General features: G+C 43.2%; 1 pseudogene; it reads left to right on the plus strand.

Moving 5' to 3' along the window:
• Positions 1–12,193: 12,193 nt before the first annotated feature.
• Positions 12,194–13,546, plus strand: LOC112611006 (annotated as a pseudogene).
• Positions 13,547–14,074: the final 528 nt, after the last annotated feature.

Consider the following 14,074-nt stretch of genomic DNA (forward strand, 5'->3'; position numbering starts at 1 on the left):
TCTCCAGTGTTAGCTAATTTTATTTAATGCCTACTATATACTGCACATTGGTTTTCAATGCTGTAAGTGTTCTATCCCACTCAGTCCTCACAGTTATACAAAGAGCTGAAATTGCCCCATGTTGCAAGTGAGGAAAGTGAGGTGCCAGTAGGTTTCAGTCTTACAACTTGACTAGAGTGGTAGGGCTAAAATGAAAATCCTGGCAGTCTAACCACCCCTTCACAGCTGCTTCCAAGGCATATTGTTAATTCAGGCTACTGCCAACTCATGCTCCCAAGTTAAGTTTCTACAGAATACTCATGTTTTAATTTTTCTAATTAAGCATCTCCAAAAAATCTATAAGCACCATTTTCTCCTATGCAGAGATATTCTAAGAATGTACATTTTAGAGACTACTGTGGCCATGTAGGAGTTAGACATAAAGGAACAGAACAATGATTTAAGTAGGAGGATTCTTTACTGATTGAAACAGATGCCAAATGCTTGAAAAAAGGCATCAATCACATGTAATTGAGAAATGCTATCTATATAGGACAAGATAAATGTTTTCCTGTTTTAGCAATTAGTCTTTATTGAACATAAGAGCCTGTAGAATAGAGAGAGTAATAAGAGAGTAATAACCTAATCTTTTCAACGTGTTCTAAGGGCCCATTTGTATTTATATATTTTTTGAATATGTAAAATTATAGAAATAAACACATTTGTCACATTTGTTTATATCATGATTCTAATAAGACCTTTGTCCATCCACTGTCAACAAAAATAAGGTCAAGTTACACAAACAAACAAAAGCAGCTGGATGCGGTGGTTCACACCTGTAATCCCAGTGCTTTGGGAGGCTGAGGCAGACAGATTGCTTGAGCCCAGGAGTTTGAGACCAGACTGGGCAACATGGCAAGACCCCATCTCTACGAAAGATACAAAAATTAGCTGGGTGTGGTGGTGTGCGCCTGTGGTCCCAGCTACTTGGGAGGCTGAGGTGGGAAGATTGGTTGAGCCCTGGAGGTCAAGGCTGCAGTGAGCCCAGTAAGCATCATGCCTAGGCAGCCTAGAGAAAGACCCTGCCTCAAAAGAAATTAAATGAAATTTTAAAATGAAAGCAACCGATATTCCTTTGTATTTAAAGATTACATTCACAAACATTTAGGTATATCTCAAATCTTCAAGCTCAAAGAAAAAAATTTACTGGGGTCATTCCTTAGTCTGGACATTTCCTTTGATCATTTATTTTCTCCCTCTGCTCTAACTTATCTTTTAAGGTAAGAACATTAATAAAATAGTTTTAAAATAATTTTTAGTAACACATTCAAATTGACATTTCCAGTTATTTTCATTGTAGAAAACGGGAGATCAGTAGTCTTAAAGGCCAACATCTTTTCTGATTTTAATACCATGAATAAAAGAAAAGAAAATCCTAAATGTATACACTCTAAATTGGAGTCAGAGACACAAAATAAAATCCCAAAAATATTATGACCACAAAAATTTAAATGCAACAGCACAATTTACATACGGTAGATGTTTACAAACCCTTTCTCTATGAATGATAAATTAGAATGATTAAAGAGGAAATTAATAGAGTTTTTAGACAAAATCGTGAGATGGGATTTAGGAGAAAAAGCCCAGCAAAATGATTTGTTTTATATGCAATATATACACATTTATCACACTCAAGAAAATTTAAAATATGACTGGTTCAGCCCCTTCACTGAGTTAAACATAAAGTTAATTGCAAAGATACCAACAAAGTTTTCCATCAGAAACTAGAAAGGTCCAGGTACTTTCTTGCCACAGTTATTTATAGACAGGAATGATAATGCCAACTTAGTGGTTTACCTTCAGTGTTTCAAAAGAATGTCTTTATTCAGGAGACATACTGACATAACTGACATACAAAATGGTTAGTAGATGTACAACTATATTACAACTCAAGGTATATTTCGAGTAAAATGGGAGTAATACTCTGTTTTACCCCAATGTTGATCCCAAATTATTTGATAATAAAAACAAGAGCTTTGAAAGAAATACTTCCAATTAAACTCATCTTGAGAAAGGTGCTAAGTTTTCTTTGTTCTTTTAAGTATATAGCAGAAACTTAAAAGTTCTTGTAAAAAATTTTCTAAATCCTATACTATGTAGTAACATTATCAACATAATTGATCACTTGAACTTTACTACTGAACTTTTCACAAGGTGTTTCTGAAGAACATAAAGTTCAGACATTACGGCGTTAAAAAACAAGCTCATTATTAAAATTTTGGTCAAGGGCATCCAATGGTATTAAATTTCCTTCTCTGTTCTTTTACTTGATCTCTGTAAAATTCTCCTTGCCCAAGCTAAGCCAACAACAACTTGCTAACTACTCTTTTTCATTAAGCATCATGCCCAAAGCATTTTCTTTTTTTCTTTTTGTAAGAAGCAAAGTTCAGTGAAAATGGTAAGAAGATATGAGTTGAATCTGTATCTCTTTTTCTGATAGCTTTGCATTTGTGTAGGGACAATGCATTATGTCAAATACTGACTACAAGTATAATCCTTAGCTTTTGTGTTCTATTCTGGAAATGAATTGCTTACATCCTGGCCTAAAAATAGGGGAGATTCATGAGCATCTTCTAGTCAAATGAGCTCCAGAACTGTTTTCTAAGAAACTTAGTTGGTAATTTTTGGCATGACAAGTCACAGAAATCATACAAAACCTATGATAATTTCAGATGCAATGATCCATTTTTACAATTTTGACTTAGTCAATGTGTCTAAAACATTTACTAAGTGTTTATTGGTCAAAACTTCCATTTTAGGTAAAGCACAGTGGTTGATGCCTGTAATCCCAGTACTTTTGGGAGGCCAAGGCAGGAGGATTGTTTGAGGCCAGGAGTTTGAGACCAGAGGGGGCAATATAGTAAGATCTCTCTACAAGCAATTTAAAAATTAGCTAGTCATGGTGGCATGCACCCATAGTCCTAGCTACTCAGGAGGCTGAGGCAGGAAGATTGCTTGAGCCCAGGAGGTAAAGTTATAGTGAGCTGTGATCACGCCAGTGCTTTGCAGCCTAAAGGACAAAGAAAGAGCCTGTCTCTAAAAAAATTAAAAATTAGAAAAGGCTTTCCTTTTGAAGTGTTAATATTAAATGAAGGTTCTGTTATTATTTTGCATTTCTCCCAACATGAAACATATTTTCTTTCATTTATGATTGTCAGTACAATAAAAACCACATTCTGTTATATAACTAAGGTTAGAATAAACCACCTTGCTGATTATGATGGATATGTTTTTAAAATTAAGTACATAATGAGTACAGTATACAAATGTTTCATAAATTAGTTTTAATGATAATTATTCTGTAGCTGAAATATATTCCCAGTGAATACATATTAATTGACTGAAAGCAGGACCTCTTTGTGCCACCCTTTTCTTTGGAAGAACAGGGAGATTTTGGCCCTAGAGCCTCTCAGATCTGTAGGATCTTCAGAGGAGGCAAATCATTTCCACCCAGCTCTACATTAACTTTTTTTTTTTTTTTGAGATGGAGTTTCACACTGTCACCCAGGCTGGAGTGCAGTGGCCCTATCTTGGCTCACTGCAACCTCTGCCTCCCAGGTTCTAGCGATTCTCCTGCCTCAGCCTCCTGAGTAGCTGGGACTACAGGCGTGCACCACCATGCCCAGCTAATTTTTGTATTTTTAGTAGAGATGGGGTTTCACCATGTTGGCCAGGCTGGTCTCAAACCCCTGACCTTGTGATCTGCCTGTCTCAGCCTCCCAAAGTGCTGGGATTACAGGTGTGAGCCACTGCGCCCGGCCAGCTCTACATTATAAAAATGTCCAAGGAGGATAGCCTTTGGCAGTGTGTTCAATAATTCTCTTCTAATAAAACATTAATTTAACATTCATCTTATTACTAGTTGTGCCAGATGAGTCACTTGTTTAAGACTCAGGTGTTAACATATAATCAAAATGGCTTTGATATACAAGTCAAGTTTTTTGAATGCCAAATACATTGTGTACTGGACACCAGTCCCCAACCCTTCTTCCCTTCCCTTCCCATTCACTGCTCCACTGTACTTTTCCCTCCGCTCCCATTTTCCTTACCATAACTCAGAAATTGAAATTACAGCCATTTTCATGTTGATGAAACCCCAAATAGTAATATTTTTTCTTCTTTGTAATAATTGTGCAGCAGCAGTCAACTAAAAACACTATTCATCATTCTGCTCATCCTAAGTACATAATGAGTGTATTTCATGAATAGTACTGCTACAGAAACTGGATAAAAATAAGTAAAGGGGGCCAGGTGCAATGGCTAAGGCCTGTAATCCCAACACTTTGGGAGGCTGAGGTGGGCGGATCACCTGAGATCAGGAGTTCAAGACCAGCCTGGCCAACATGGTGAAAGCACATCTCTACTAAAAATACAAAAATTAGCTGGACAGGGTGGTTTGCACCTGTAATCGCAGCTACTTGGGAGGCTGAGGCAAGAGGATTGCTTGAACCTGGGAGGCAGACGTTGCAGTAAACCAAGATTAGGCCACTGCGCTCCAGCCTGGGCAACAGAGTGAAACTGTGTCTCAGGAAAAAAAGGGAAAAAAGTATATGATAATTTATGGGCTGCTACATTGTTAAGGACTAGAAGATGGGAAATACGGGATTTTGTCTCCTTAGAAAAACAAGGAACAGGGACCAGGTGCAGTGGTTCACACCTGTAAACCCAGCACTTTAGGAGGCAGAGAGGGGAAGATGGCTTGAGCCCAGGAGTTCACAACAAGCCTAGGCAACTTAGTGAGACCCGGTCACTGTTGTGAAACGAAAACATCTGAGACAGGTCTCGGTCAATTTAGAAAGGTTATTTGGCCAAGGTTAGGGATGCACCTGTGACACAGCCTCAGGAGGTTCTAATGACATGTACTCACGGTTGTTGGGGTGCAGCTTGCTTTTGTACATTTTAGGGAGACATAATACATCAATCAATACATGTAAGATTTACATTGGTTTGATCTGGACGGGCAGGACAACTCAAAGGTCTGAGGGAGGGGGTGTGGCTTCCAGGTCATAGGTAGATTTAAAAATCTCCTGATTGGCAATTGATTAAAAGAGTTATTATCAGTAGAAAGGAATGTCTGGGTTATGATAAGGGTTTGCGGATAAGGGGTTGCAGAGACCTACATTTCATCGTGCAGATGAAGTCTCCCATTAACAGGCTTTGGAGAGAATAGACTACTATATAAAGGTCTGTGTTGATGTTAATTCTAGAGAGGTATAATGAGGCATGTCCAACCCCTTCTTCTTTCATGGTCTGAACTAGATTTTCAGATGACTCTGGCATGTCCTTGACTGAGAGGAGGGGTCCATTCAGATGGTTGGGGTCCTTCAAATTTTATTTTTGGTTTAGACTATTAATTTTTTTTTTTTTTTTTTTTTTTTTTCTGAGACAAGGTCTTGCACTGCTGACCAGGCTGGAGTGCAGTGGCGTGATCTTGGCTCACTGCAGCCTCCGCCTCCTGGGTTCAAGTGATTCTTGTGCCTCAGCTTCCCAAGTAGCTGGGATTACAGGCGTGTGCCACCATGCCTGGCTAATTTTTGTATTTTTTGTAGAGGGGAGGTTTTGCCACATTGGCCAGGTTGGTCTTGAACCTCTGGCCTCAAGTGATGCACCTCAACCTCCCAAAGTGCTGGGATTACAGGTGTAAGCCACTGCACACAGCCTACGCTATTAATTTTATATATATGTATGTATATATTTATGTATATAATAAAAAGAAAAACTACAAACATATAAGGTTGGTCCAACTTTGGTGTCATTAATTAAATATCTACTTCCTGTTCTTTAGGAGACAAAAATGCCATGCAGTGGTGTTTTTACATATCAATGAGGGCACAAACTGAGACAACTTCCCCAAACCTCATCCCCAGCTCAGAGGTGTATTTACATAATCTTATTCTAAACAAAGGACAAATGGGAAGTAGGCGAACAATTTGGTTCATGTTTCACCAAAGATATATTTTCTTCAGGTTAAAGGCAATCAGAGACTTCCAAATCATTGTGAGACAGCCAAGTATAAAGGGGTCCCAGGAGAAACTCCAACTGGCCTGCACACCGGGAGAATGGGGTGAGCAGTGGAAGTTCGTACCCTTTGCATGGGAGAGGAGTCTGGGATTCCAGCCTGTCCTCTCCTGTTCTGGGGTGGAACCTGGGATTCAATCTGTGATGGCGGAAACCAGCTAGGAAGCGAGAGGCCCCCATTTCCCTTTTTTTCCTTTTCACCCAATAAATTCCATTTTTCTTACCTTTCAAAGTGTCTGTGAGCCTAATTTCTCATGGCCATGTGACAAGAACCTGGCTTTTACCTGAACTAAGAAGCCCTACAACAATTGTAAATACCTGTTAATCCACCAATTACATATAGGCACAATATGGATCTTTGGAAATTAGATAAGAATGATTTTAATGTGAAATAATGACAGCAAAATAGTTTAGAAACCATGATGGCGAGGCCTCATTGATGCATACATCTGCTGGGGACCGAGCATATGGTTAGTGCCTGGTACATATGTAAAAACTGCAATTACGGCTTCTTAGTAAGATAATTGATTCTGAGTAAACGTTTGAGTTTTCCTGGTTGTCTTAATTTTTTGTGTGTGTAATTGAGCTTTTGCTGTCTGTTTGGCTGGTTGGTTGGTTGGTTCGTTTTTCATGACAGACATTTAGGAAGAGAAAAGCCTACCAAAAAAAAAGCAAAAGCCTACAAAAGATTGTGTTTGCAATATAACTAAATATAGTAATATTACTAGTAAGATCAGGAAAATACACAAAACTTAATGGAAAACAGGGACAATAACAACACACTTAAAGGACTATTTGAGGCTACTCGTTCCCTGATAAATGTGATAATAGCAAATGAGCATGCATATTAGAATAAAATTGTGTTTCTATCTTATATATTTAGCATTTACCAATTTTATTCCATCGCAGGCCATTGTCTACATAGTGACAGATAGAATATTCCATGAAGAGAAGGACTAGAAAGTAGGTTTTATTTTTTTGATAATTATAATAAATTATCAACTTTAAAGCACTGAACCGAAGATTTAAAATGTAAGTTTAAATTCCATTCTCAAGAAGGAACATGGGGATCATTTTAAAAGCTTGTCCTCTGCAGGAAAGGCCTCAGAAGAACAGAGACTGAAGTCTCTACACAGATTGAATAGCATTTTGATCGCTATTTCAGGTACAACCACCACTTCATTATCTGCATGTGAACTTCCCATGGGCCGTTTCCATCCCAGACCACCTTGTACCTCTCACCCATCACCAATCAGGTCTCCCATGGCCACACCACAATATGTGCATAGGGGATGTGAAATCATTTAAAATTCAGACTAAAAGAGTTTAGGCAGTCAAATCCATTGAGTGGGAAGAAATCCATTAAATTTAATTTAAAGTATATTATAGTTTATCCACTATTTTGGGAGAATTCTATTATTGCTTGCTTCTAATAGCAAAGTTAATGAAGAATTGATTGCTGTTTCAATGAGATCCCTCTGCACACAAACATTTACTAAGAACTCCCCTAAATTGCAGCTCATTTTTAATGTGGAACAAAAAACTTGGCTTGTGCCTATGTATCTCATAACGGGTCATTCTAGAATGATTCTAACAATACATTTCAGTAAACTGTATTATACTTAGACCACCAGCAGAAATCTGGGATAATTGGGTCGTTGAAGAATAAACACTAAAGGCAGGACAAGGGGTCAATCGTGGAGCAAGAACTTCATTCAGGAAACTGGGGTAATGTCCAGATTTCTTCAAAGGCTGCATTGGGGAGACTGTTTAACATTAACACAGAATTCTCCAGTTGGCTGGAAAGCAGCTGGGAGAGGTCTCTGTAAGAGTAAGAAGCCTGCTTTCTATTTATTTATTTTTGGGGGCAGGCATGCCTTCTTCAAACAAAAAGAAAGCCTAGGCATGCAGAACCTGGATCTCATACAGACAGGGTCTCATTCTGTTGCCCAGGTTGGAGTGCAGTCATGCGATCACGGCTCACTGCAGCCTGGACCTCTGGGCTCAATGGGTCCTCCCACCTCAGCCTCCTGAGTAGTTGGGACTACAGGTGCCAGCCACCAAGCCTGGCAAAATGATAGAGACAGGATTTCGCCATGTTGTCCAGGCTGATCTCTAACTCCCAGACTCAGGTGATCCACCAGCCTCCCAAAGTGCTGGGATTACAGGCTTGAGCCACTATGCCTGGCCTGAATATCATTTTACATTGTTTATTATTATTATTACTATTATTATTGAGACAGAGTCTCGCTCTGTTGCCCAGGTTGGAGTTCAGTGGTGTGATCTCAGCTCACTGCAACCTCCACCTCCCGGTTTCAAGTGATTCTCCTGCCTCAGCCTCCTGAATAGCTGGGATTACAGGTGCATGCCACCATGTCAAACTAATTTTTGTATTTTTGGTTGAGATGGGAGTTTCTCCATGTTGGCCAGACTGGTCTCCAACTCCTGGCCTCAAGTGTTCTGCCCGCCTTGGCCTCCCAAAGTGCTGGGATTACAGGCATGAGGCACCGCAACCCAGCCCTATATCGTTATTATACTGTTGATGGCAGCAGTGGGCCATCTGGTGTGCCGCTGCCATCACGCTAGCCACTGCAGGGAGGGTGCAGGGAGGACGCAGACAGCCCGCACCCCTCTACCCCCCATTCCTCCACCCCTCCACCCCACTGCAAACCCCCCACCCCCAGCCTGCCACCCTGGGGGCCGCCACAGTGGGGCCTGCCCAAGTCGCCCGCCTGGCGAGGGGGAGCTCCAGGCCAACCCTGAGCACCAGGACCACAGCGGGAGCTTTCAGCAGTATCACCCTACACCAGATGCTGATCCAGGCCCAGTGAGGACCTGGAGCCCCTGCCCCAGGCTTCGAGGGGGCGCTGCCGGTTGCTGGTGAGAGGCACTGGGAACCAGGGACAAGCAGGAACTCTGCCCCTTACAAGTTGGTGGGGCGGGACCTCCCCAGGTACAACTGCAGCTACCTAGGCTACAGCTGCAACTTCAGCACCCCTGTGCTCTTGGGAGCCGGGAGTTGGCAGGAGCTCTGCCTTCCTGCACGGGGCTACAGCTGCCCCGTGCAGGTGTCTTGGCTGTGGATCAGGGCCTCCAGCTCCACGCAACAGGCAGGAGCCCCACCCCACCCCACTGAAAACTGGGGCTGCAGCGCAAGGTATCCTGCAGGCTTGGGAGTCCTGGAAAGGACCCCCCATGCCCTTGCAGACTCAGAGGTGTCTGCTCCCACTGCCTAGCATCTCCCCACTCGCAGGGCCTGCTCTGATCTTGGAGGCACACAAGCCAGGCCAGGTGTGCGTAGGCTTGGGCCAGTGCTGATACGCCATCCCTCTGCCACCTCGGCCCCCTCTGGATTTTGGGAGCTGAGGAGCACAGGAGGGGAAGCTGAGGGTGGCTGGGTGGTGGCCTGCAGGTGCCCTTTGGTGCCAGCACCCTGCCATGGATGGCCGAGGGAGGCAGACAGGCTCCTGGGCAGAAGGGGGCTGATTCCCAGTAAGGCCCAACTTCAGGCCAGGGAGGGCCTAAAGGCTGAGCACTGGGCTACCAGTTCACGAACTGGAGTGGGGACTTGTGGTGCCTCCTTTGGGCTGCCCATGGCCACCCATGGACCAATTGGCTGGCACTTCCTCCCCTCTGAGGTCCATAAAAGCCTCGGGCTCAGCCAGAGCAGGGCAGAGGGCAGAAGATGGAGAGACAACAGGAGGACCAGCTGCAAAGAGGAGCTACCCTCTCTGCTGAGTGCTTCAGAGGCCTGCAGAGATGTGTGCACAGCCTGCAGAGAGGAGCCACCCTTTCCAGGGCTTCCTCTCTGCCACCCTTTCCAGGGCCTTCTCTCTGCTGAGAGCTGAATATTCAATAGGTGGACTTGCCTGCAGAAAGGAGTTATCCACTGCGGGTCTCCTCTGAACTGTTCTAACACTAAATAAAACTCCGCTTCATCTTCTTCACCCTTCACTTGTCTGCGTACCTCATTCTTCCTGGATGCAGGACGAGAACTCAGGCAAAAGTGCCACCAGCCACAGAGGTTTCCAGGAAGAAAACTGACACCCCAGAGATCCTGTAACATTGCTATTTTCTTCCACTGTGGCCTAAGCTGATTTTCAATGACAATGACCCTGATATACTGTTGAGTGGTTTGAATGACAGATATAATCAGAACTATGCTCTGAAGATTTTGCCATCAAATGTGCATGAGGGACTTATATCCTATCAGATTAGGCACATATTTTATATAAGATTCATGCTACCTGAATGATCCAAGTAAAGTGAATAATGCAAATATTATTGGCACAACATTGTCATTTAAGCAACAAAAATTTACTATCAAGTACTATATATTGCATATATCAAATATCCCATATATCTTAGTCTGAGTTCCTCAAAATAAGAGACAAAGCTCACACGCAGAGTGTATTTGAAAAAATGGAGCCAGTGGGCATGAATGTCAGCAGGGGCAGTGAAACAGGGAAGGAAGGAAGACCGTAAGATGAGTACTGAGTTGCTATCACTGAGGAGCCTTTACAAATGTTTTCCAGGGCCAGCACGGTGGGTCACGCCTGGAATCCCAGCACTCTGGAAGGCCGAGACAGGCGACTCACCTGAGGTCAGAAGTTTGAGACCAGCCTGGCTAACATGGTGAAACCGGCCAAGGCGGACGGATCACCTGAGGTCAGGAGTTCGAGCCAGCCTGGCCAACATGGTAAAACCCTGTCTCTACTAAAAATACAAAAATTAGCTGGGCATGGTGGTGCACACCTGTAATCCCAGACGCTTGGAAGGCTGAGGCAGGAGAATCACTTGAACCTGGGAGGTGGAGGTTGCAGTGAGCTGAGATTGTGCCATTGCACTCCAGCCTGGATGACAAGAGCGAGACTGTCTCAAAAATAAATAAAATAAAAATAAAAATGTTTTCCAGGAGGCCAGGTGTGAAGGTTCACTCCTGTAATCCCAGCACTTTGAAAGCCAAGGTGGGCAGAGCAGTGAGCCGAGATCACACCACTGTACCTCAGCCTGGATGAGACTTTGTCTCAAAAAAAAAAAAAAAAAAGTGTCCTGCTATCACTGTGCTTTAGAATTGATTGCCACAATTTGAATTTGAATATTAATCTAATTCTGATTAAATACCTTTTAATTAATATCTTATAGAGTTGTTTAGATTTACTGAGCACAACCTCATTAATACATGTGAAAATGTGTCCGGAATTAGTTCCTTCCAGTGGGTTCTTGGTCTCGCTGACTTCAAAAATGAAGCCGCGGACCCTTGCAGTGAGTGTTACAGTTCTTAAAGATGGTGTGTCCGGAGTTTGATCCTTCAGATGTTCAGATGTGTCCAGAGTTTCTTCCTTCCAGTGGGTTCATGGTCTTGCTCACTTCAGCAGTGAAGCCGCAGACCTTTGCAGTGAGTGTTACAGCTCTTAAAGGTGGTGCATCCAGAGTTGTTTGTTCCTCCCTCCTGGTAGGTTCGTGGTCTCACTGACTTCAGGAGTGAAGCTGCAGACCTTGGCAGTGAGCATTACAGCTCATAAAGGTAGTGTGGACCCAAAGAGTGAGCGGCAGCAAGATTTATTGTGAAAAGTGAAAGAATAAGGATTCCACAGCATGGAAGGGGACTGGAGTGGGTTGCCATGAGTGGCCAGCTTTTATTCCCTTATTTGGCCCCTCCCACATCCTGCTGATTAGTCCATTTTACAGAGCACTGATTGGTCCATTTTACAGAGTGTTGATTGGGCTGTTTTTACAGAGTGCTGATTGGTGCGTTTACATACCTTTAGTTAGACACAGAGTGCTGATTGGTGCGTCTTTACAGAGTGCTGATTGGTGCGTTTACAAACCTTTAACTAGGCACAAAGGGCTGATTGGTGCATTTTTACAGAGTGCTGACTGGTGCATTTACAAACCTTTAGCTAGACACAGAGTGCTGATTGGTGTGTTTACAATCCTTTGGCTAGACAGAAAAGTTCTCCAAGTCCCCTCCTGACCCAGACGCCCAGCTGGCTTCGCCTTTCAAAAGCACAGCAAGATCTCACAAATTCAGACTGCATTAACCACCAGGATTCATGGACTGAGAGTAAATTTACATTTGTATTACCTTTTTTTTTTTTTTAACGGTCTGCTTAGAAATTAAGCATGTAAAGGGAAGTGAAGCCAGAGTTGCGGACACTTTTTCTGCCCACGGTGTCTCGGATTCATTCTTAAGGAACTGAGAACTTAATCTTCCAAAATGTCAAAAAAGACCATCTTATGCCCCACCTCCCACCCCAGCTCCTGCAACACAAATGCCCAGCACACCAGGGTGTGTGGGATACAGTCCATACAGTCATCTTGCCAACAACAACTACAGCCTGGGAGGAAACCCGGCCACCAACAGCCGGGTTACGGCATCCTCTGCTATTACGATTCCAAACCCTGAAAGTCACCAGAAAAGCTGCTGATGCCCCACATGAGGTACAGCAGAAAGGTCTGGGACCAAGTAAATCTTCCAACCCTGACCTAAAGTTGTGTGAGATTGGCTAGATTATTGGTGGCATCCGGCAAGATCTTGCTGATGAAAAACAATAATATTTAAGTGAATACAAAGCAGAAAAGATAGAGTACAATGAATCTATGAAGGCCTATCATAATTCCCCCATGTACCTTGCTTACATAAATGCAAAAAGTCATGCAGCAGGGAGAAAGTCAGCAGAGACAGTCTCGCTTGGAGAAAGGAGAACCATACATGTGCATTGAGCCTGCCCAAGATCCAGATGATTATGATGATGGCTTTTCAAGCATCCAGCCACCGCCCGTTTCCAGAGGAACCACTGCCTCATTAGTGAAATCCTTAGTGGGAGTGTGGTGCCAGACGTTTGGTCAGTTGTCAGAACAGCTAGAATGCAGGTCCTCAAACGACAGGTCCAACGACAGGTCCAGTCCTTAATGGTTCATCAGTGAAAACCAGAAGCTGAAATTCTTCAAATAGAGGAAAGACACCAGGAGAAACAGAGGAAATTCCTGGAAAGCATAGATTCACTTAACAATGAACTTAAAAGGTTATGCTGTCTGAAAGTAGAAGTGGATATGGAGAAAATTGCAGCTGAGATTGCACAGGCAGAGGAACCGGCCCACAAAGGGCAAGAGGAAAGGGAGAAGGAGGCAGCAGAGCAAGCTGAGTGCAGTCAGAGCAACATCCTTCCTGAGGAATAACAAGCAGCCAACAAAGGCGAGGAGAAGAAAGATGACGACAACATTCCAATGGAGACAGAGGAGACACAGCTTGAAGAAATAACAGAGAGCCAACAGAATGGTGAAGAAGGCACGTCTACTCCTGAGGATAAGGAGAGTGGCAGGAGGGGTCGACAGTATGGCAGAGGAAGGAACCAGTGACAGTAACACTGGCTCAGAGAGCAACAGTACAACAGGGGAGGAGCCACCAACAGATTCCATATCAGAAGATGAGAAAAGAGAATCAATGTTGCCTTGTTTTATGTGTTCTAAATACTTTTTTAAATGAAAAAAATTTTTTTTGTTAAAAAAAAAAAAAGAAATTAAGCATGTAGGTGAGGCACAGTGGCTCACTCCTGTAATCCCAACACTTTGGGAGGCCGAGGTGGGTGGACCACTTGAGGTCAGGAATTCAAGACTATCCCGGCCAACATGGTGAAACCCTGTCTCTACTAAAAATACAAAAATTATCTGGGCATGGTGGCGCACACCTGTAGTCCCAGCTACTCGGGAGGCTAAGCAGGAGAATTGCTTGAACCCGGGCAGTGAAAGTTACAGTGACTCAAGATCGTGCCACTGCACTCTGGCCTGAGTGACAAAATAAGAGAAAGACAGACAGGCAGACAGACAGAAAGAAAGAAAGAAAGAAAGAAAGAAAGAAAGAAAGAAAGAAAGAAAGAAAGAAAGAAAGGAGGGAGGGAGGGAGGGAGGGAGGGAGGGAGGGAGGGAAGGAAGAAAGGAGGGAGGGAGGGGGAGGGAGGAAAAATTCGAGAAATGAAGCATGTAAAGCCTGGCTCCAAATAGTATTTTAAAATAT

Source organism: Theropithecus gelada, chromosome 17 (assembly GCF_003255815.1).
Source record: "Theropithecus gelada isolate Dixy chromosome 17, Tgel_1.0, whole genome shotgun sequence".
NCBI lineage: Eukaryota > Metazoa > Chordata > Mammalia > Primates > Cercopithecidae > Theropithecus > Theropithecus gelada.